We start from the raw sequence: 20,851 nt of genomic DNA, 5'->3' as shown, positions 1-20,851 counted from the left end.
TTGGATGAATGGCGAGACAAACTGCTCGAGTACAGTGTCGCTTGTGTTAACAAGATTGAGAGCTCTCATAGTCTCATTGTTTTTCACATATGCCCAATTGATATATTCTTTGCTCCGTTTATTTAGCCATTAAATATGATTTTTAATATGAAAAATCTAAATATTTATTAAGTATTTTAAGATGTACAATTAAAATTATTCGAAAATTCTTCTCGTTTCTCAGAGAGAGAGAGAGAGAGAGACAGAGACAGAAGAGGAGGGGTGAATCACAAGGTCCTAAGTCTGTAGAAGCAAGTAAGCAAACATATGTCTGAATTAATGGCGATGATTGAATAGAAAAAGTGAATCACTGGCCAATCAAATTCAGACAATTTTGATCTTATACCAACATTACCCCTGCATCTCATGCGAAACACCGACAACACCCTCACTTTTCCCCGAGTTGATACAGGTGCCATGCCAGCATGCTCCAGCTCAGATTTCCGACCGTTAGAAAATAAATAGTATAATAATAATAATAGAAACCGACATGTTCACCATTAAATCATTAATCCTTTTCAAGCAAGGATTCCCCAATTTTGATTTTTGCAATCCCTAATTTCGAAGGAGAAGAGTTTCTACTTCCCTGCCAGTCGAGGAGGACAAGTAATAGATTCTATATATTAACACAACCTCCTCCCATTTTTTTCAGTTCGATTAGGAATATCGATACCCATTTCCGATCGAAACCCTCTCTCTCTAGCTTTCTTTATTTCTTGTTTGTGCTAAGTTAGCAAGGTGATCTAGACCCAGATCTTCTTCCTCATCAGAACCTGTTTCTGTTTAATCGAACAATCATGAAGCGGAAGAGAGTGTGTTCATCTCTCTCAGTTAAACCCGCCTGTGGCCATGAAGCAGTACGTCAGGTGTAGGAAGAATAAAACGTCGTCGTCAAGAGGATTGAAATTTAGAAAGATGGAGGATATATTGCAAGATAATAGGTCCAAGATTTCGGGAATCAACACCCTTCTTGGGATCCCTATTCCGGTAGTGGGTGCCCAGAGCAATCTTACTTGGAGATTGTTGATACCTCACATGAGCGTTGAAAATTATTACGGCACCAAGCTCTATTCTGCTCTCAATGTCATTCATGAGTGTTTCGAGCCCTCTAAGGACCCATACACCAATAGAGACATTGCTGAGGATATTGTTTTTGATCTTGAGTCTGAGTCAGAGTTGAACTTGAGAGGGTTTTACACTGTGGTTTTGGAGAGGAATGATCATGATCATCATGAGGAAATGATCTGTGCGGCTATTGTGAGGATCAATAGGGAAGTGGCCGAAGTGCCGCTTGTGGCTACTAGGCGCGCCTCAGTTTCGGAGACTTGGCATGTGCCGAATTCTTATGAATGAGCTTGAAAAGTGGCTCATGGAATTTGGAATTGAGAAGCTGGTTTTGCCTTCTGCGCAAAGTGCACTTGGTACATGGACCAGCAATTCAATAGGGTTTTCAAAGATGACTGAGGATGAGAGATCAAAATTTGCTACTTGTCATGATTTCTTGGATTTTAAGGACACTATTATGTGCCATAAACAGCTCTTGAAGCAGCCAGTAGAGTCATCATGATCGAGGACAAAGCTGACCGAGTTAGCAAAGCATTGACGGACGATCCAAGCTCAAGTTTTCCAAAATGTATTGGTTATAATTTACGGTTGAAAGTTATATATAATGTATGCATCTGAAACTTTGTAAATGAAACACAGAATTAAAGAATTTCTTATTCTTTCTGTTTAAACTTTTCTCCTTATGTGTTCTTTTGCCAACTCATTTTAATCTTATTGGTTCATTATGTTCACTAGTTCCTAATTTTAGCCAAACTTGAAAGAGACAATAATAGACAAAAGCTGAAATCTGTTACATTAAAACTTTAGAACTTGGAAGATAGTCATATTATTGTCATATGAAAGTTTATGAACCTGGTACTCTGAGTCAGCATAACAAAAGAAGATTGGTCCTTTCCCAACAAATAGTTGGCAGCTTTAATAACTACAATGCTCATGCATGGTCTCTTGTAGTGTAACAATAAACTCACGGGGTTGTCCTTATAATCTACCAAATACAAAAAAAAAAAAATAATAAAATAAAAAAATTGAATCCCCATTACTAAGCATGAAATGTGGATCGTAAAATGAATCTCCTATCCATAGGCAATTCCGTGTATACCTTTTGAAACTACATTGGTGCTGCTAGCTAGATTGGCCCAACGCCTAACCGTCCTAGGAGCCTGTGCGTGTTTAGTTTTGATTGAGCCTTTGGGCGGTCACAAAGTAAATGGAGCATAGATTCCTATCAGGACAAGTATAGCAATTAGGATCAGTAGGTTAGGTTCCCTTTGCTATCTGTTTACATTATTTTGCAGCCTGATTTGAATAAGTAACCAGGAACAAATGATGCAGGACCAATACGTAAACTCTAGGATTAAGGTTGCTGTAGAGATAATCTACAGTAGGCTAAGAAATAGAAAGATAACTACTGGAATCACACCAGTAGGTTCTAGGAGTCACACCTAGGAAGGAGGTTGAGTCACACAACCAAGGATAGCAAACGCTCTCAATTTTATTAATCTTAATCTGAAAATAAAAGACTACAAAGGCTTCAATATATAGAGAAGCTAAAACAACCCTTGAACAATTAGGACCAAGTAATTCTAACATCCCTAGGCTTAAGAAGATTCCCTTAAAATATCTCCTACGAATAAAACGAATCCTAATAAGAAAAGAAATCATAAAACTTTCCAAAACTTTCCAAATACTTGCTGACCCCAAATTAGTCAAGTTCCCATGTTGACACATCATCGCCTATTGAGTGCCAGATCAAGGCTTGAGCCTTGGAACCTTCTTTGCCACGTCTCTTATAGACTTTCAATGGCCTCTGCCATGTAGATCCTCCATCATCTCCCCCTGGCTTGAAAAAACTCGACCCCGGCGAGTTAAAAGCATGAAATCGATCGTACAGATCAGGGTCTAAACGTTGTAGCTTTGCATCAGTAAGCCAAGTACAATAAGAAAATGGACGATTCTGCCATTTGACGAGATACTTTTGATATCCACCATTCCTGGTGGATACAATCTGATGATCAACAATATCCTCTATGGTCTCTCTCGAGCAGGGTGCTCGTGGAAGCTAAATAATGGGTGTGGCATCTGTATCGTTAGTGTGACCAGGGTACAAGGTGAGGTCCTCAACATTAAAAACATTACTGATGCCCATATCTTCAGGTAGATCAAGGACATAGGCATTATCACTGATTTTCTGCAAAACTTTGTAGGGACCAGCAGTTCTAGAATGAAGTTTCTTAGAAATGCCAGGAGTATATCTTTCAGGCTTGATCCTGACCAAGACCATGTCACCTTCATTCAACACAACAAGCCTCCTCCTTAAATCAGCGTGTGCCTTGTAGCCTTCATTGCTCAAGGCAATTTTGCTCCTAACGTCATCATGAATGTTGCGAATATGACTACTAAAAGACTCAACTTTAGCGCTAGGATGTGCCTCAAGTGGCAAAGGAATCAAATCAATTGGCTTTCTAGGAAGTAGTCCAGTTACTATCTCAAAGGGGCTACGGCCAGTGGATCGATTTTTAGAACTGCTATAGGAAAATTCAGCCATAGGGAGAACCTGGTCCCAGCTAATTCCATGATCACGAACTAAACAGCGGAGCAATTCGCCCAGACTTCTGTTAACAACCTCTGTTTTCCCGTCAGTTTGTGGGTGGAAAGCTGAGGAAAACTGCAACTTGGTATTAAGTAATTTCCATAGGGTACGCCAGAAATAGCTGGTAAATTTCACATCGCAGTCTAAAACAATAGTTTTCGGCAACCCATGAAGTCGTACAACTTCTTGAAAGAAAAGCTTAGCAATGTGTACCGCATCGGAAGTCTTGGAACAAGGAACAAAGTGAGCCATTTTGGAGAAACGATCAACGATGACAAAAATGGAGTCGTTGCTTCGGATTGTTCTTGGTAATCTAAGTATAAAGTCCATACTCAAGTCTTGCCATGGTTCATGTGGTACTGATTTCCACGCGATTTACGTGTGTTTCTAACCCTAATTATCTTGAAATTAGCGAATACTCAAGCATCATTTCGTAGTATTACTTTGTTTTCTTCATTTGTAGGAAATTATGGTCAAGAGAGGAAAAAGACGAAAAAAGTAGTAAATTCGAGCAAAAAGTCAACTCCGACTAGAGGACCAAAAGTCAACTGGTTGACCACCGGGTCAACCAAGTCAACTTGGCCCAAGACCAAAGAAGCACACAAGTGAAGACCTAAGCCCATTTGTATTACATCTTTGTATTCAAATTTCAAATTCAAAATGGATGTAATGACAATAATAATTAGTGGACCACACACCTCACACACATCACACATGTGGATGGAGATATTTGTTTGTGTTCACACTAGGCACACACTCACTTACACTTTTACCCTCCGGTTTTTTTATTTATTTTCCAAAATGTTTTCTAATCTCCTAATTCTCTACATTTTTATTAGGTTGTTTTAATCTTTTCATTTTGCCCTTTTTCTACTTGTTTTTGAGCCCTTGGATCTAGGGTACAAGTCTAATCTTGACCCTTGAACCCAAGGGGGTATTTAAGCACCTTTGCACACACATTTCACAAGCTTAAGACCCATTTTTCTACACCCTAGGCCTTTTGGCCGAATTTGGGACTTCTCTCCTTTCTCACCTCTTCTTCTCTTCTTCATCCCCCATTCTTCACATGTAAGCTTGCACAAGGAGGAGGCACACACATTTCTGGTATCTAGGCCACCATCTCTACACCATGGCTTCATAAGGGTAGCAAGAGAAGCCATGAAGTTATGGCAATAGCTAGTGACAAGCTTTGCCTTAACTTTCATGGATTTCTCCTCTCTTTCCCTCTTCTTTCTCTCTCTTATTTCTTGCTTATGGTGTTGTTTGATGTGTATTGATATATACTTGTGTGTGACCTCTCATGGTTTTAGGGTTTTGAAACCCAAGTTTAGTTTTATATGGTTTTGTTGAGGAATTAATAAAATTGATGTTTATTCATATGATTTGTGTACTCTTGCTTTAATTTCTTCACTCTAGATGTATGATTTAGGTTTTCCCCTCCTTAATCTATGTTTGGTGTGTTGGAATTGGAATATTAAATTGGGGAATTTATATTTCAATTTAGATTATGGTATGAGTATGGTGGAATTAATTTGCCCATTGCATATCTCTATTTCCATTTGGATTTCTTAGATTGTGGTTCTCAAGTCACCCAATTTTGAGTATTATTACCCTTGATTTTCGAAATAGTATTCAGAATTGTTGGGTAGGGTAATTGTTATCACAAGTACTCTTTTCGACCTTATTATTTGTGGTGATGGTTGCTAGAGTGTGTTACAATCGATTGTCAAAACATAAAGCATTTAGTTTTTAGCACTTGTGGCCCTAACAAGGCATAAGGTTTGAGACTAGTATAGGGTAGCCAAAAACTAAGTATTCTTTCTCTTCTTGTTTTTGCTTAGGGTTTGACTACTATTTTATGACAATCAATTTAGCTTTCTTCTCGACCTCTTAATGCTAAACGGAAATCCGACAAAACATTTGAAGCATCACTTGAATTAATCATCATCATTCCATATGATTTTAGATTTGTGTGGAGAATCTTGAATTCCATGGTGACCCTTGATGCCATGCATCCCATCCTTCTATCTATCTTATTTTTATGTCGTAGTTAATTACTTTATTTATCATTTATGAAAATCCAAAAAAATTGTGACTTTCCCACTACCATTCATTTGTAAATCCATATGGGCGTGAGCATTACAAACACTTTTGTGTGTTTCACAGCCCTATCTAGGCCTTGCTTGGTGCAAGGCCGTCTATGTGAATTTGTGTGATGCAAAGTCATGCTTGAATGAGGCTCAGTGCCTTGTTTAGCATTTTTCTAGTTTTATTTGTTTGTGCAACTGATTTTCAGTGACCTAGAACCATAAGATTCTTAGCTAGCTCGTAATCCCCGAGGTACGATAAACCGGGACGTAAATACTTCCCATCTTTGATGACCGTGTTGATTGTTACGCGATAGGCGAATGAGAAACGCTCAAATCAGGTACTGGTAACGGAGTATACAACCCAGCATTCTTCTTTCTACCTTTACAAACTTGGCAGGTCCTGCAGTGAGAAATAACCTTGGCAACATCCCATTTTAAGCTTGGCCAATAGAATCGGTCTTCTACTATGGCAATTGACTTGTCTCTGCCAAAATTACCAGCCGCACCACCACCATGCAGTTCCCAGATCACTTGTTCACGAACAGATGTGTTGGGCAAGCACAACTTCGTGCCTTTGAATAAATACCCATCATGTAGAGAAAAATCAGTATATTGCCTGCCTTGCCCTGCCACGAAGTCAGCATATATGCTGCTGAAATCCTTGCATACTGAGTATTCCCTTTTGAACGATTCAAGCCCCACGACCTGAATAACTATAGAGGATAAAAGGTAAGTCACTCGACTGAGTGCATCAGCAGCCTTATTTTCAGCTTCAGATTTATGCCTGATAACAAAAGAATACTCTTGTAGGAAGGAGACCCATTTGCCATGTCGGTGACTGAGCTTCTTTTGGGAGTTGATATACTTAAGTGCCTCATGATCAGAGAATAAAACAAACTCTTTTGGTATGAGGTAGTATCGCCAATACCGAAGTGCTTGGATTACCGCATAAAATTCTTTGTCGTAGGTGGAGTATCTCTTTTTAGCTTCGTTCAATTTTTCACTAAAGAACGCAACAGGATGCCCTTCTTGGCTTAATACACCTCCAATTCCTACATGAGATGCATCACAAGTGACCTCAAATACTTTTGTAAAGTCTGGAAGGCATAGGACTGGAGCTTCAATCATTTTCCTCCTGATAGCCTCAAATGCTAGAGATGCTGCTTTGTCCCATTGAAACTGACCAGCCTTCATGCAGTTAGTAATAGGTGCCATTACCGTACTGAAATTCTGTATGAAGTGTCGGTAGAACATTGCTAAACCGTGAAAACTTCGAGTCTCTTGCAAAGTTTTAGGAACTGGCCACTCCACAATTGCTTTAACCTTAATTGGGTCGACCTCAACACCTGCAGAGGAGATAATAAATCCCAGAAATACAACACTTGGCTTCATGAAAGAACACTTCTTTAGGTTTAGATACAACTTCTCTTGACGAAGAACCCTCAGAACTTGCCCCAAGTGATTGAGGTGATCCTCCCTTGTTCTGCTATATATTAAGATATCATCAAAGTAGACAACCAAGAACCGACCGATGAAGGGTTGTAATACCTGATTCATAAACCGCATAAACGTACTAGGTGTGTTCGAGAGACCAAATGGCATCACTAACCACTCATACAACCCATCCCTTGTCTTGAATGCAGTCTTCCATTCATCTCCAGGCCTAATCCGTATCTGATGGTAGCCGCTTTTAAGGTCGAGTTTCGAAAACTGACTTGAACCAGCCATCATATCCAACATGTCATCGAGCCGCGGAATAGGGAATCGATACTTAATAGTAATCTTGTTGATAGCGCGACTATCAATACACATGCGCCAACTACCATCCTTCTTAGGTGTTAACAAAGTTGGAACAATGCAGGGACTGAGACTGTCACGAATAAAACCCTTAGATAACAATTCATCCACTTGCCTTTTTAGTTTGGCATGTTCACTCGGGTTCATGCGATAAGCTGGAAGATGAGGCAATTATGAGCCTGGAATGAAATCTATGGCATGCTGAATAGAACGCATAGGGGGAAGCTCGTTAGGCAACTCCTCTGGAGCCAAATCTGAAAAGCTAGATAACAATTCGGTTAACTCTAGATTTTCTGGGCAAACTGGAGAATTAGGGACAGCAGTGATTCCTGCAGTTTCTTTTGCCACTACGGCATATATGACCCCAGCTTTTTCACTCTCTACTTGAAATTTCTTCTTTGTGAGAATATGAAGAGAGATTTCTTGTTAGTCCCTATGCCTTTAGATGCCTTTCCCTTGTACTTTGCCAAATCAGCAGCTTGCATTGGCTTCAAGACCACCTTTTTCTTGTTGAACAGGAAAGAATATGTATTTTCTTTACCATTATGGTTCACATCCCGATCAAACAGCCATGGCATTCCCAAAAGGATGTGAGCTACCTTCATGGGGACCACATCACACCAAATAGAATCACTGTAGTCACCACAAGAAAACGAAACAAGGCACTGTTGAGTTACTGGAATTTGGGTGCTATCAATCCAAGCTACCTTGTATGGTTGTGGATGTGGTTGTGCTTGAAGTTTAAGGCGTTAATTGAGCTTGAGACAACATTCATACCACTACCGCCATCAATAATTAGTTTCTGAGCTTTATCCCCACAACGAACTAACATTTGAAAAATAGCTGTTCGACGCTAGTCTTCTCCCCCCATTTTAGGAGCTGCTAGCACACGTCTCATGACAGAGGAAAGGGAAGTGTCATGGTCTTCTTCCTCGAGATCATCTGCATCGTATTCCCCATAATCGAAGTCATCGTTTCCCACTTGATGCTCTGGTTCTTCCTCTTGCTCTATTCCAATATGCAAATTCTTTTTTGGACATTGATATCCCTTGTGACCTGGTTGCCCACACTTGAAGCAAACCCTTGATTTAATGGCCTTTGAAGAAAAGGGTATAGAATCTGGTGCTCGATTGAATGATGGGTTTCCTATCCTTGTCTTACCAGCAGTCTCAAAATATTTTGTTTGAGCTGTGTCATTACCCTGACTCCCAGATTTCCTCACTGTGGTGTAACCCAAATATTCTTCCAAGTCCAAAGCAACTTGGAAAGCATGTTCTACGCTGTACACTGGTTGTCGAATCATCTCCATCTTTATGTCAGGTCTCAAACTAGCCTTGAACCTTGCAAGAGTTTGTCTAGAGTCTTCTACAATCTGACTCCTTGTCTTTAACTCGTCAAACTTTTGCATATACTCAGATACTGACATGCTGCCTTGCTTGAGAGCAGTGAGCTTATCGCACAGTTTGTCAAGATAATTAGGTGGCATGTATTTCTCACACAACTTGGCCTTCATCTCTTGCCAAGAGCTGATTGGTGGTTGTCCCAATCTCATAATATCACCTTCAACACCAACCCACCATACTTTTGCCAAGAGCACCAGTTTCATAGTAGCAAACCTCACACGCCGTTCATCATCCATGTCATACCAATCAAAGTACTCCTCGATTCTAGCAAGCCAATTTGAAAACACAGTAGGATCAGTTTTCCCCTCGAAATTGGGCACTTCAACCTTAACTTTCTTGGTAATATCTCCAGCAGTATCCACTTTGTCAGGCACACTACTAGATTCAAGGTATTCTTTGACCCAATTCCCAAAAGATTGCTTGTTCTGGGCCTGCTCTTCTTTATCATCAGTGTTGGTTTCCTCAACTATAGTATCTTCTTCTTCATCTGCCTTATCAGTTGCGGAAGCTTTCCCACGATCTTCTAACTTTCTAATCCGAGTGTCCATCGATTCACTCCGAGTGTCCATCGATTCAAGCTGCTCAACAATCTTTATTAACAAACCAACTCGCTGGTTGTCAGTGAGACGCCCTCTGAAGTTTCTCCCTGATAGTGTAGCCATTGGATCAGCCTTGCTCTAATGCCAAAATGATGCTGGACCAATACGTAAACTCTAGGATTAAGGTTGTTGTAGAGATAATCTACAGTAGGCTAAGAAACAGAAAGATAACTACTGGAATCACACTAGTAGGTTCTAGGAGTCACATATAGGAAGAAGGTTGAGTCACACAACCAAGGATAGCAAACGCTCTCAATTTTATTAATCTTAATCTGAAAATAAAAGACTACAAAGGCTTCAATATATAGAGAAGCTAAAACAACCCTTGAACAATTAGGACGAAGTAATTCTAACATCCCTAGGCTTAAGAAGATTCCCTTAAAATATCTCCTAAGAATAAAACGAATCCTAATAAGAAAAGAAATCATAAAACTTTCCAAATACTTGCTGACCCCAAATCAGTCAAGTTCCCATGTTGACACATCATCGCCTACTGAGTGCCAGATCAAGGCTTGAGCCTTGGAACCTCCTTTGCCACGTCTCTTATAGACTTTCAATGACCTCTGCCATGTAGATCCTCCATCAACAAATCTTCAAATTTGGAGGGATTCCTGATAATCTTCCATCAGGAATCAAAATATTCATCATCATCAAAGAAGCTGGCACAGGCACTTTTTAACAGTAAAGTTCCCATCGGAGGATCCGAGGGCGTGATGCCAGCTCTCCTGAAGAACAAGTAGGCATAAAGCATGGTAGCATCCCAACCATTCACATCCCACAGGGTTAGGATGAAGAGCAAAATTACTCGAGATGCCACAGCTATTAACCCAATATCTCACTTGAGATACCATCATCAACAAGATGAGGAAAGTGTGTGATGATTTAAAAATTATATTTTATTTCATGATGCAATAATGCAAGATGTTCTTTCAAAAGAGAAAGAAGATGTCATTCAGCTGAATTTAGAGTTTTCCCAAACACAAAGCTTTCTTCTTCTTGGTTATTTTGTCCTTAGGTCATTTGTTTCATTTGTCTGGATATGTTAGGTCAAACTTTGTTGTGTTTTGCAAATATAAGAGTTGTGAATTCATGATAATCAACTTGGTAAGGTGACCCTTCTGAAAATTGCTTGCAAAGAGATCAATGTATCATCAAAGAAGAAGAGTAATACTGGAGATTGGAAGTTACTTCCAAAATTGAAAACAAAACAAAAAATTTAAAAAAAATAATAATAATTAACAGTGCAAACTTATATAGCACAGAAATATGCTTTTTTGAATCCCATATTGGTGAATCTCATTCATCAGCTTTCCTTCCAGTCCACAACAGAGCATGGCAAATTTAGAGACTAATTTTCTATGTACCACAAATGAGCTTTCTTTCTAGTCCATAACAGAGCATAGCTTTTTAGAGACTAATTTTCTCTGTTCCAAAAATGAGAGATGGACATACTGAGAGAAGATCCATATATTTTGATAGATGGCCACATATTCACATTCTTACATCTATTCTGATCCAACGCTTTCATGTCCTAGTTTGATAATTATTCAAAATGGTGTTCAGTTACATGAAAAGATAACTAAATTAACAATATGTTAAGAGCTCCAAACCAGGCTTCTGGGTGCTCGGCGGAACCATATCTGCATTCTATACTGTAGCAGACTCTGATATAGTTCTTGGCGCTTCCAAGCATCAACGTGTATAATCACATTTAATATCTGGCTATCTGGCTATCTGCAATGTTTGTAACACCAACATTACTAAGAAGGTAGTAGACCGATAAGAAATAAAGTAATACAAAACATACTTTTAGCACTCTTACACTACACTAACAGCCCATATGATAATTCCACAAGAGTTGCAACGCAAACCTCCCTTATACACTACAAACGTGTATAATCACATTTAATATCTGGCTATCTGCAATGTTTGTAACACCAACATTACTAAGAAGGTAGTAGACCGATAAGAAATAAAGTAATACAAAGCATACTTTTAGCATTCTTAGAGCATCTCCCATGGTAGGCTAAAAACCTATTTATGGCCTTCACCCCCTCCCACCGTAGGCTATATCCCAAATGCCAAGAAAAAAATTTGGCCTTCTCAAATATGCTAGGCCAAATTTGGGCTGAGAATTGGTAAGCCAAATATGGGACCCGCTGCCCTTTTTTTTTTTGTTTCATTAATAACATGAATTTTACATTTAAGAAAATTCATTTTTCCTATATACATGGGTTATTTATAATGTTACTAAATATTAAAATTACATTATTGTAAATATCTTGTTGAGATCTTCAATATGAGCCCAATATTTGATATGTTTAGAATTTTTAAAATAAATGTGTAACCATTAATTTTTATGATATATTTATTTTCATTTAACTAAATCGACTAGTTTTATTGATAACCTCGTCAAAACCATACTCGGAAATATATTCTAAGCCGTTAGATGTAATGATATTTGATTTTGGCCTACAGAATTTGGCCTACGGTGGCAGCACTGTTTTTTGTTGGTAGGCTAAAAAAGCATATTAGAGAGAATATTCTGTTTTTGGTAGGCTAAAACCATTTGGCTTTTAGCCTACCATGGGAGATGCTCTTACACTACACTAACAGCCCATATGATAATTCCGCAAGAGTTGCAATGCAAACCTTACTATCTCTGAAGAAAGACAAAAGGAACAAATAAGAAGGCATGACACCAATACATATCAGTGAGTGCAAAGCTGAACTACTATGGAAGTCAGGAGTAGTTCATGTGTTTGTAATAGTATTTAGGAAAAATAATAGCAGGGAGTTGGATGAAAATTCCAGTAACACTTGCATGATGGAAATTTATCGATATTTAAGTTGAAAAAGGCAAATGGAACTGCCTTGTTCTTTGATAGGTAGAGACATGAAGCTTCCCTTTTATTCTTTGTTTGCCTCGTTCTGTTTCTACAAGATCATGATTTTTCTTCCATGCTTCAGTATCTTAAGTTCTTAATGAGAAGGAACTACTGTATAATTTACATCAACTTTAGGCACTATGACTAATCAGTGCTGGCAGTTGCCAACTAATGCAATTGTAAACATGTAGATGCTTGACAAGTTAGAAAGAAGAAAAATTATGCATTGCAAAAAAAGAGCAGTGTAAACCTACAACTGGCATTGAATTGCAGAACAACGTGGAATTCCATCACAAATTGCTGGATATTTCAAATAAAATTTCTTTTAGTTCTAAATTGATTCAATATTTGATGATATGAAGCTCAGGTTATGATAGAGGAATCCATAGGAAAGTTTCAGCAACGCCGAGTTTATGAGGAAATAATAATAAAGTGGTTCACTCCTAACAAAAATTTGATGAGATTTTATACAGCATACCATATGCACAAATACAGAAATTCAATTTTTTAGTCATTGGCTGTACCTCTAAAAAACCTTCAGCTGGTGGACGCCACACAGACATCGGATGGAGGCACAGTTGGAGAAGAAGAGTCTCCATTCCTTTGGTTACTACCACTTCCCAAATGCATATGTGAAATACAAGGGTATTCATTCTTCTTATCAACCCCACGATCATAGAGCAACCCCTTGAATACATGACCACTGATTTTCACAGTAGCCTGGTAAGCAATCTCAGCTTCACCATTGCTAATTGCAGTGACTCTATGGCACTTAAAAACAGCTGGTACGCGAACTTGATCTGGTAATGACTGTCTGAGATTTGCATCTGTAGATTAGCATAAAAACAAGTTAACTTGGTCTGTCCTCTCACTTCCAAATTACAAAACCATTTGAAGACAATAATTATCAAAGAACAGACACAATCCATATACTACTCCCGAAACTAAACTCAGGCTTGTAGAGATTATAATTACTAAACAAAAAAGGATCAACCTCTGTTTATAAATATTACAAAACTAAGATTGTATATAGCAAACCTCAAGCCCTTAGTATCAAAACTTGTATTTGATGTACTACTTATATATGGAACGCTGACAACAATCACAGATCATTCTACTTTGTTAACGCAATTGTATTCTAACACCAAAACAGAAAAGTCGAAAACGAATTTGGTCCAATTCTACTGAATAAAATACGAAAGCAGCTTGGTCACAGACTAGAGGCTGTAACGTCGGCGTGACTACACATCAGTTCCATACGAATTGGGTCAGGGCATTAATGTTGTTCTCAAGTTGCATTGGTTGATACCATCATGTGAATATTGCGGAAAGATGAACAAGAAATGTCGAACAAAGTACAAACCTCTGTCTGGACATAATGAAACAGAATGTTATGCTCCTAAACGTTCTATAGGTATTATATGTGTTTATGCAGCCATTATGCATGTAGAGTACTCAAACACTTCAATTCAGCTACTCGTTATGTTTATATGAACTTGCTGCTTATTTTATTTATGAATAATTTCACAGGTAGTCACCTCGGAAGGCGAAGCTTAAAGGTTTATCCCGAGTTCCCAACAAGCATTTATTTATTAATTTAAATCTTCGGATTAAGACCAATTGGATAAATGGCTTTGTTTGTTTGTTTGTTTTTTTTTTTTTTAACACATAGCATGTGTCTGCAGGTATTTCCACACTCTCTGTGGTGGTTATGACAACAGGGATTATCATTTACCATGTTTATAGCTCTAACTGTTAGGGAAATTAATCCCTCCGCCACGCAAGTACTAGAAGTAGAGATAGAAAGAAGAAATAACCAAGCCAAGAAGACAACAAGATTTAACGAGGTTCGGCCAATATCCTTGCCTACGTCCTCGGAGAGTTTCACCTTCACTAATGAGAGAATTACACAAGTACAAGATTACACCGCTCAAGTTTATGCCCAACCCAAGCCCTTGTATCCAATAGAATACCCCTTGTACACCCTCTCTCAACCTAGAAGATCACTCTACCCCAAGAGCTATTCACACTCTTGAACACAACTCACTTTGCTTCTATACACAAAGACCCTTAGAGTTGCTCTAGACCTCTCCTCTACTTGCCTCCACACAAGCTTCATATATTTATACCATTGATAGAAGTCTCTAGACTCACTTCATCAATGCTCCTTCATGAATCAACCACCTATCTCCCACATTAACTCCCTAGGAAGACTAAAAAAGGTCAATACATGAATTTAACCATGCATGTATTCCCAATGCATCAACTTGACCATGCATTTATACCCAATGCATGCACTTGACCATGCACCAATTTTCCATGCATAAGTTGTCACCTTGAATGCACAAACAATTAATATCATGCATTCATGCCATGCAAAATATCTCCACCAAGGAGGGATAGGCACCAAACCCAACACTAACAAAGTAGAAAAAGAAAATCAGCTGAAAATTGAAAGATTTTTGGAAGATTATAGCTCAAAAGCCAAGTAGATATTCCTATTCTTTTTTTTTTTTTTTTTTGATAAAAAAGAACTACATTCAACGAAACTGCAATTACAACTGCTATTGCAGTGCAATCACTGCATCCAACCAAGGATTATATCAAAGGACCTGCACCAAAAACCGACACAACATATCCTCCGTCAATAGATTCAACACCGAAGACCGACTTGAGGAGCTGATTGTGCTAAGTTGACCAAAAGAAACATGCACACGCCATGAAGCCAGCATGTAAACACGGCATGAAGCCGCAGTAAGACTGGGTACTATTAGCAATGAACCAGATATCGAAAGCCAATTGCTCGCCGGAATCTACGACGACAACTGAAACTCGATAGAGTATGGACATATTTGAAATCTAACTGACAGATCCAAACACTAAAAGCAATAACAAACGACGTGCTTCACCAACATGGAGTAAAGATAGGCCCCACAACAACAGACGCACTACCACCAACACCCTACCATCACAAAGCCAAACCGGAATCGACCCAGCCAACTCTACGAGCAGCCGCCACCGCCTTTTAAACAACCAATTCAAGGAAAGTTTGATAGACCACTCAACATCTTGTGACCACAACCCAACCCAATCACCTTTTATCACAACCCAACACAACTCAACCAACACCACCTGCCGGCCACAGACTGTATCCATGGACCCCAAAGCTACCGCGTCGCATCCCTGCTCCACCGCAAGCCACCCCACAACCCGATCAACTTCGAAACCAGATCCCAAAAAGATTTAGGCCCTCACCAGGCCCAACACTGCCCTAAGAACTAGATCTCAACTGCCTCATAGGTCCCCGTATCAGGGATGCTAGATTTCGTTGCCGGCAAATCATTTGTCGCAGCACCACCTTGCCACACCGAAGCCAGCCCCATCACCAGGCTGACGACCGCAGAACGACCCCAGACCGAAGCAGAGGCTGAACCATTTCGAGATCTCCACTGCCTCGAGCCGATCTGTGTCGCCACATAAACATCCCCCGTAGGACCGTAGACGCCATAAACCACCATCGGAAAGCCAAAGCCCGTCGTTGCTGCACCACTGCCTCCACCCCGGATCCAAGAAAGACAAATCGAGATTGATCTGTGCCGCCCGAAACTTGAGAAACACCCACCCTCCCTGGGCCACACCACTGCCCAACATCTCTGATTCATCATTCCTCTTCCAGGTCGGAATGTTGTGACTGGAAACGCAGGCCGAGTTCGGCCTGGAGAGAACACTTACCATCGGGATTTTTTCTTTTTTTTTTCCTAGGCGCGTGAGACGCGTTCCTATTTCTCTCTCCCTCTGTATTTTTTTTTTTGTGAGAATAGAATTAGATATTCCTATCTGATATTAAGAGGATTACAAGTCAGTTCAAGGAAAAGTTGGGCCAAGGGGCCTATGGTGCTGTGTTTAAAGGAACAATTTCTATGGATTTACTTATTGCTGTGAAGATCCTCAATAATTCAAATGAAAAGGGGGAAGATTTTATAAATGAAGTGGGAACAATGGGTCGAATTCACCATATAAATGTGGTTCGTATGGTTGGCTTCTGTGCTGATGGATATATTCAAGCTCTTGTTTACAAGTTCTTACCACATGGTTCATTGAAGAATTTCTTATCATCAGCTGATGATAGGAGCTCTTTCCTTGGTTGGGATAAGTTGCAAGAAATTGCTTTAGGTATAGCCAAAGGAATTGAATATCTTCACCAAGGGTGTGACCAACGAATCCTCCATTTTGATATCAAACCCCACAATATTTTGTTGGACCAGAATTTTACACCAAAAGTCTCTGATTTTGGTCTAGCAAAGCTGTGCTCTAAGGATCAAAGTGCAATGTACATGACTACAGCTAGGGGGACTATTGGTTACATAGCGCCCGAAGTGTTCTCTAGGAACTTCGGTCATGTCTCTTATAAGTCAGATATCTATAGTTTTGGAACTTTGTTTCTTGAAATGGTTAGAGGGAGGAAAAATTTCGAAATCATGGAGGACTCCACAAGACAAGTCTACTTTCCAAAATGGATCTATAACCTTTTAGAACAAGGGATTGACCTACGGATTAATATTGAGGATGAAGGAGATGCTAAGTTTGCTAGAAAATTTGCAATTGTGCGTCTTTGGTGCATGCAATGGCACCCAATAGATCGTCCTTCGATGAAAGTTGTAGTTCAAATGTTGGAAAGAGAAGGTGACAATCTAACCATGCCTCCCAATCCCTTTCCATCCACTTCAAATTGATCGAATGACAATAAAGTTGAAGCTGCTGATAGTAAACACCAGCTTACCTCTTGAAGCTATATATGGCACTTCCTTGATCACTCTGACATGTAAACTGCTTTTTACTGCACCTTATGGTACTGTTTTTTTTTTTCCTTTACCTCTTTTTCCTGTTGCAAAATGTGCTTGGTGTGTGTGTAACTGTTTTTATCATGATTTGAATCAAAAGTTTGGCCATAATTAACTCGCATCCCTAGTTTATCTTCTGACTATACATGAGGCACTGACCTAGTCACCTGTATGAATTAGGTAACTTTGTGAGTGAATTGAAATTATGAATTACTAATAGAATATAGAGTTGCAGCAGAAAATTCAAAATCAAGCTGAAATAATTTCTTATCAGACCAAGAGAGAGAGATTTCTTATCAGACCGAGAGAGAGAGAGAGAGAGAGAGAGAGAGTCGGAATTAAATTGAATTGCGCTATTTTTTTTTTTTTGGGCTTGACAGATGTTATTACCCATCCTCAGGGTGTTCTTGCTTCTCTTTGAAACCAGCTTTTTTGCAAAATGAATCTTTTGCATTAATTATGGTAGCCGGAGATCATATACCCGATTAGATTAAGAATACCGGAATTAAGACTGAACTGCATATGAAAGGGAGGCCTCCGAGCAATACAGAGCGATCTCAAGAGTGCGAAACCTAGGGTTCGTGGCTGCGGCGACCGTGCGGTGTCTAGACCAGGGCGACAGCGAGAAGATGGAGCAGATCCTTTTTCGGCGACGTCGGATCTTGAGGATTGTTCGAAGGCCCATTTCGAGGCGGTGCGGCTCCTATTCGTGGTGGCATTCGGCTGAAGCTTTCGAGGGTGTGGTGTTTTCGATCCAGTGGTGACGGGCTCCGATCGCTTTGCTCAGGGTTGTGGCGGTGTGAATTGAGGCTTCAGGTTCGACTTCTTCTCCGATCCGGGGTGGTGCGAGGCTTGATCTAGGAGGTTTACTAATTTGCGGCGGAGGCTCGACATCACCTATTTTCCAGATCGGAGGTCGGGGTCTCGGATCTTAGGCAAAGCGGGTGCTGTTTTCTCAATCGGTAGCGGCGATTCTCTAGGCCTCCTTTTATAGCTCTTTCAAAGCAGGCTCTCTGGTCAGACTCAAGGAGGTCCCAGCAATGGTGGAGGAGTGATGGAGGCCGCCGGAATGAAGGGCGGGGCTGCCTTCTGGGAAGGCTGGGCTGGCCTGGGTGGTGTGACAAAGTTGGATTTTGGCAGTGGGCTTAGGCCTAGTGTTTGTGTTGGCAGTGGGTTGTGTTGTGCAGCCTAGTGAAATAGTTTTTGGGCCCAGTTCTCCTCTTTCTTTTCACCTAGTTTGGGCTGGTCTGGGCTTTTGGGGAGGTAGTCAATTTTTTCTCTAACCCTATTTTTGTCTCTTGGATGTTACCGCGTGACTGTGTTGATTTGTTGCAACGTACACCATATGGGTCTTAGGCGTCAAGATGCTCAAGACAGTGGTTCCATCTTTGGGATAGGGTAGGGTTAGGGTTTTATTCTCTTGTTTTTGTTTTCTGCAGTTCCTTTAGGTTTTACTTTTGTTGGCTTGTAATAATTTGGCTACTTTGGGCAGTTTGTATTCTGCGTTGTGCAGACCTGATCATTGATTTGTATTATGAGGGATTTTCGAATCCCTCTAGATTGACGCAGTGACGTCGTTTGAAATATTATATGGAGCCAGACTCCGTTTCCCTAAAAAAAATATATATATATATATATATACCCTATTAGATTAATGTCATTGGCAGGTTGTACTCGAGGCACATAAATACAGAAGGTAACTCTATACATTTTAATATAGAATATGATATTTGAGAAAAATATGGGGCGAGGTAACTATACTCTCCATTATTTTCTCTGAATATAAGTCTAATTTCATTCCGTCATGATGGATGCAGTCCATAGGTAATTTTATTATCAATTTAGGTCCATTGACTTTTGTCATTATATTTCCATGCCCATTTTACCCCTTGAGTTAAATATAGAAACAAATTAATTGCTTTTAAGCATTAATTTATTCTTTTTATTTTATCAATTTGAATTTTGAACCTGCAATAATTCAAAATATAATTAGTCTTATAAAATTAGCAAATAAAGATGGGAAATCAACGTAATTGGAAGGTACAAAAAAAAGTTCATCAAAGCATTCTAGATAAAAGATACGTATAACCTAAGTAAGAGATATAAATTAACAGATTTCTTCTAGTGTAGGTATACCATAAGTAAGAGATACGGAAGAAACTTAACAGGGTTCTCTCTCTCTTAACGCTAGCGCCGCGGAAGAGTATCAACACCTCTAAACGTTTCCTATCTGGCGGTGGCCATGGGTAGCGCCGGCAATGCCATGTTGTCCTTGTGTTGACTGTCGGAAAGGTACTTCATTGCCTTGGGTTGTGGTCTGAAGAGAAAGGGTTGGCAGTGAATTTTGGGCAGCATCTCTAGGCGTTTTGAGGTCATTTTTTGTGTGTAGATCTAGCATTTCGAGCATCTTGGCGCTCTCATGGAGGACTTTCAGATCCAGTAGTGTGGGTTTTAGGGCGTCTGGGCTGCGGTGCGGGCTTCGTAGGGCTCGGGGCTGAGCTCGACGGCGCGTTTCTCCTGGGCGGCTCATGGCGAGACTGGTGGTGCTGGTTCATGGTGAGGCTTGTAGGCGGCAGGACAGCACCGCCGCTGTATAAGCGGCTGAGGGCGTGGTGGAGATGTGGTGTGGGTTTGGGTCAACCCCATCTTACTGGGCCTTGAGTATGGTCCTCTTTCTCTTAGGGCTGCCCTATTAGGCTTTCTAATTTAGGATAGGATTTTTTTTAGCCCTAAGCCTATTCATATGTTTTTTAGTTTGTCTAAATTGTAATAATTTCTTGTATTGGGAAACTAAGCACCGATGTGCACTATATGTATCTCTAGCGTCTCTGGAGTAGCACCAAAGGAGGGTCTCCATTACCTCTACGTATTTGAATGTTTAATGAGTAGCACGATATATATGTACGTTCCATTTGTGGGTACTACCACTATCTTCTTATCTGTCTATGCCTTAAATGATAGTGGAAAGGTATGTAACGGTTTATTCTGGCTTGTGATGAATATACAACTTCCCTTATTCAAAAAAAAAAAAAAGGTAGAGATACGTAACTAAGTAAGAGATATATGATTACGGATTAACTTTCTTTAATTACTATAATCGAGATATATACCTAAGTAAGAGATAAATTTACGGGCTTGCATCAAGATGCCATAGAACCCTAGTTGAAATTGAAACACTAGGTCTCTCTCTCTCTTTCTATAAACCCTAGAGGAACCCTTCTCTCTAAAACACCGTTTGGCTGCGCTCCGGAGTCGGCAAAGATCTTTGGCCTAGCCGACGCACGTTGGGGGTGGCTGGACGGGTAGTTTAGTTTGGAGGCATGCTTCCAACTCGGAGGTTGAGATCGGTGGGTGTTCTACCGCCTCTCTCCTGGTTGTAGGTGGTGGATGCATCGTGCCAATGGGACGGGATCAGAGTGGGCATGAGTTATTGCAGAGGCGGAGGCGACATCTAGTGGTGGTCAGTGATCGGCAGACTGTGTTTGAATGTTTTGGTTGGTTGGCTGACGACGGTGATGAGACATTGGTTTCTACTCAAG

General features: G+C 40.1%; 1 long non-coding RNA gene and 1 pseudogene across 2 annotated transcripts; one reads left to right on the top strand and one right to left on the bottom strand.

The window, feature by feature from the left end:
• Positions 1 to 11,032: 11,032 nt before the first annotated feature.
• On the bottom strand, positions 11,033 to 13,595 carry LOC112173491. Of its 2 annotated transcripts, XR_005803169.1 has the most exons (3): positions 12,996 to 13,595; positions 11,406 to 11,503; positions 11,033 to 11,309 (listed from the first exon to the last, which is right to left on the bottom strand). It is a non-coding gene; the product is annotated as an uncharacterized LOC112173491 (long non-coding RNA). The 2 variants fall into 2 exon arrangements; XR_002925582.2 differs by lacking the exon at positions 11,406 to 11,503.
• Positions 13,596 to 14,831: 1,236 nt separating this feature from the next.
• On the top strand, positions 14,832 to 17,204 carry LOC112201135 (annotated as a pseudogene).
• Positions 17,205 to 20,851: the final 3,647 nt, after the last annotated feature.

The sequence above is a fragment of the Rosa chinensis genome, chromosome 1 (assembly GCF_002994745.2).
Source record: "Rosa chinensis cultivar Old Blush chromosome 1, RchiOBHm-V2, whole genome shotgun sequence".
Taxonomy (NCBI): Eukaryota; Viridiplantae; Streptophyta; class Magnoliopsida; order Rosales; family Rosaceae; genus Rosa; species Rosa chinensis.
Note: the sequence above shows the minus strand (reverse complement) of the source record. Positions and strands in the feature narration are given on the sequence as shown.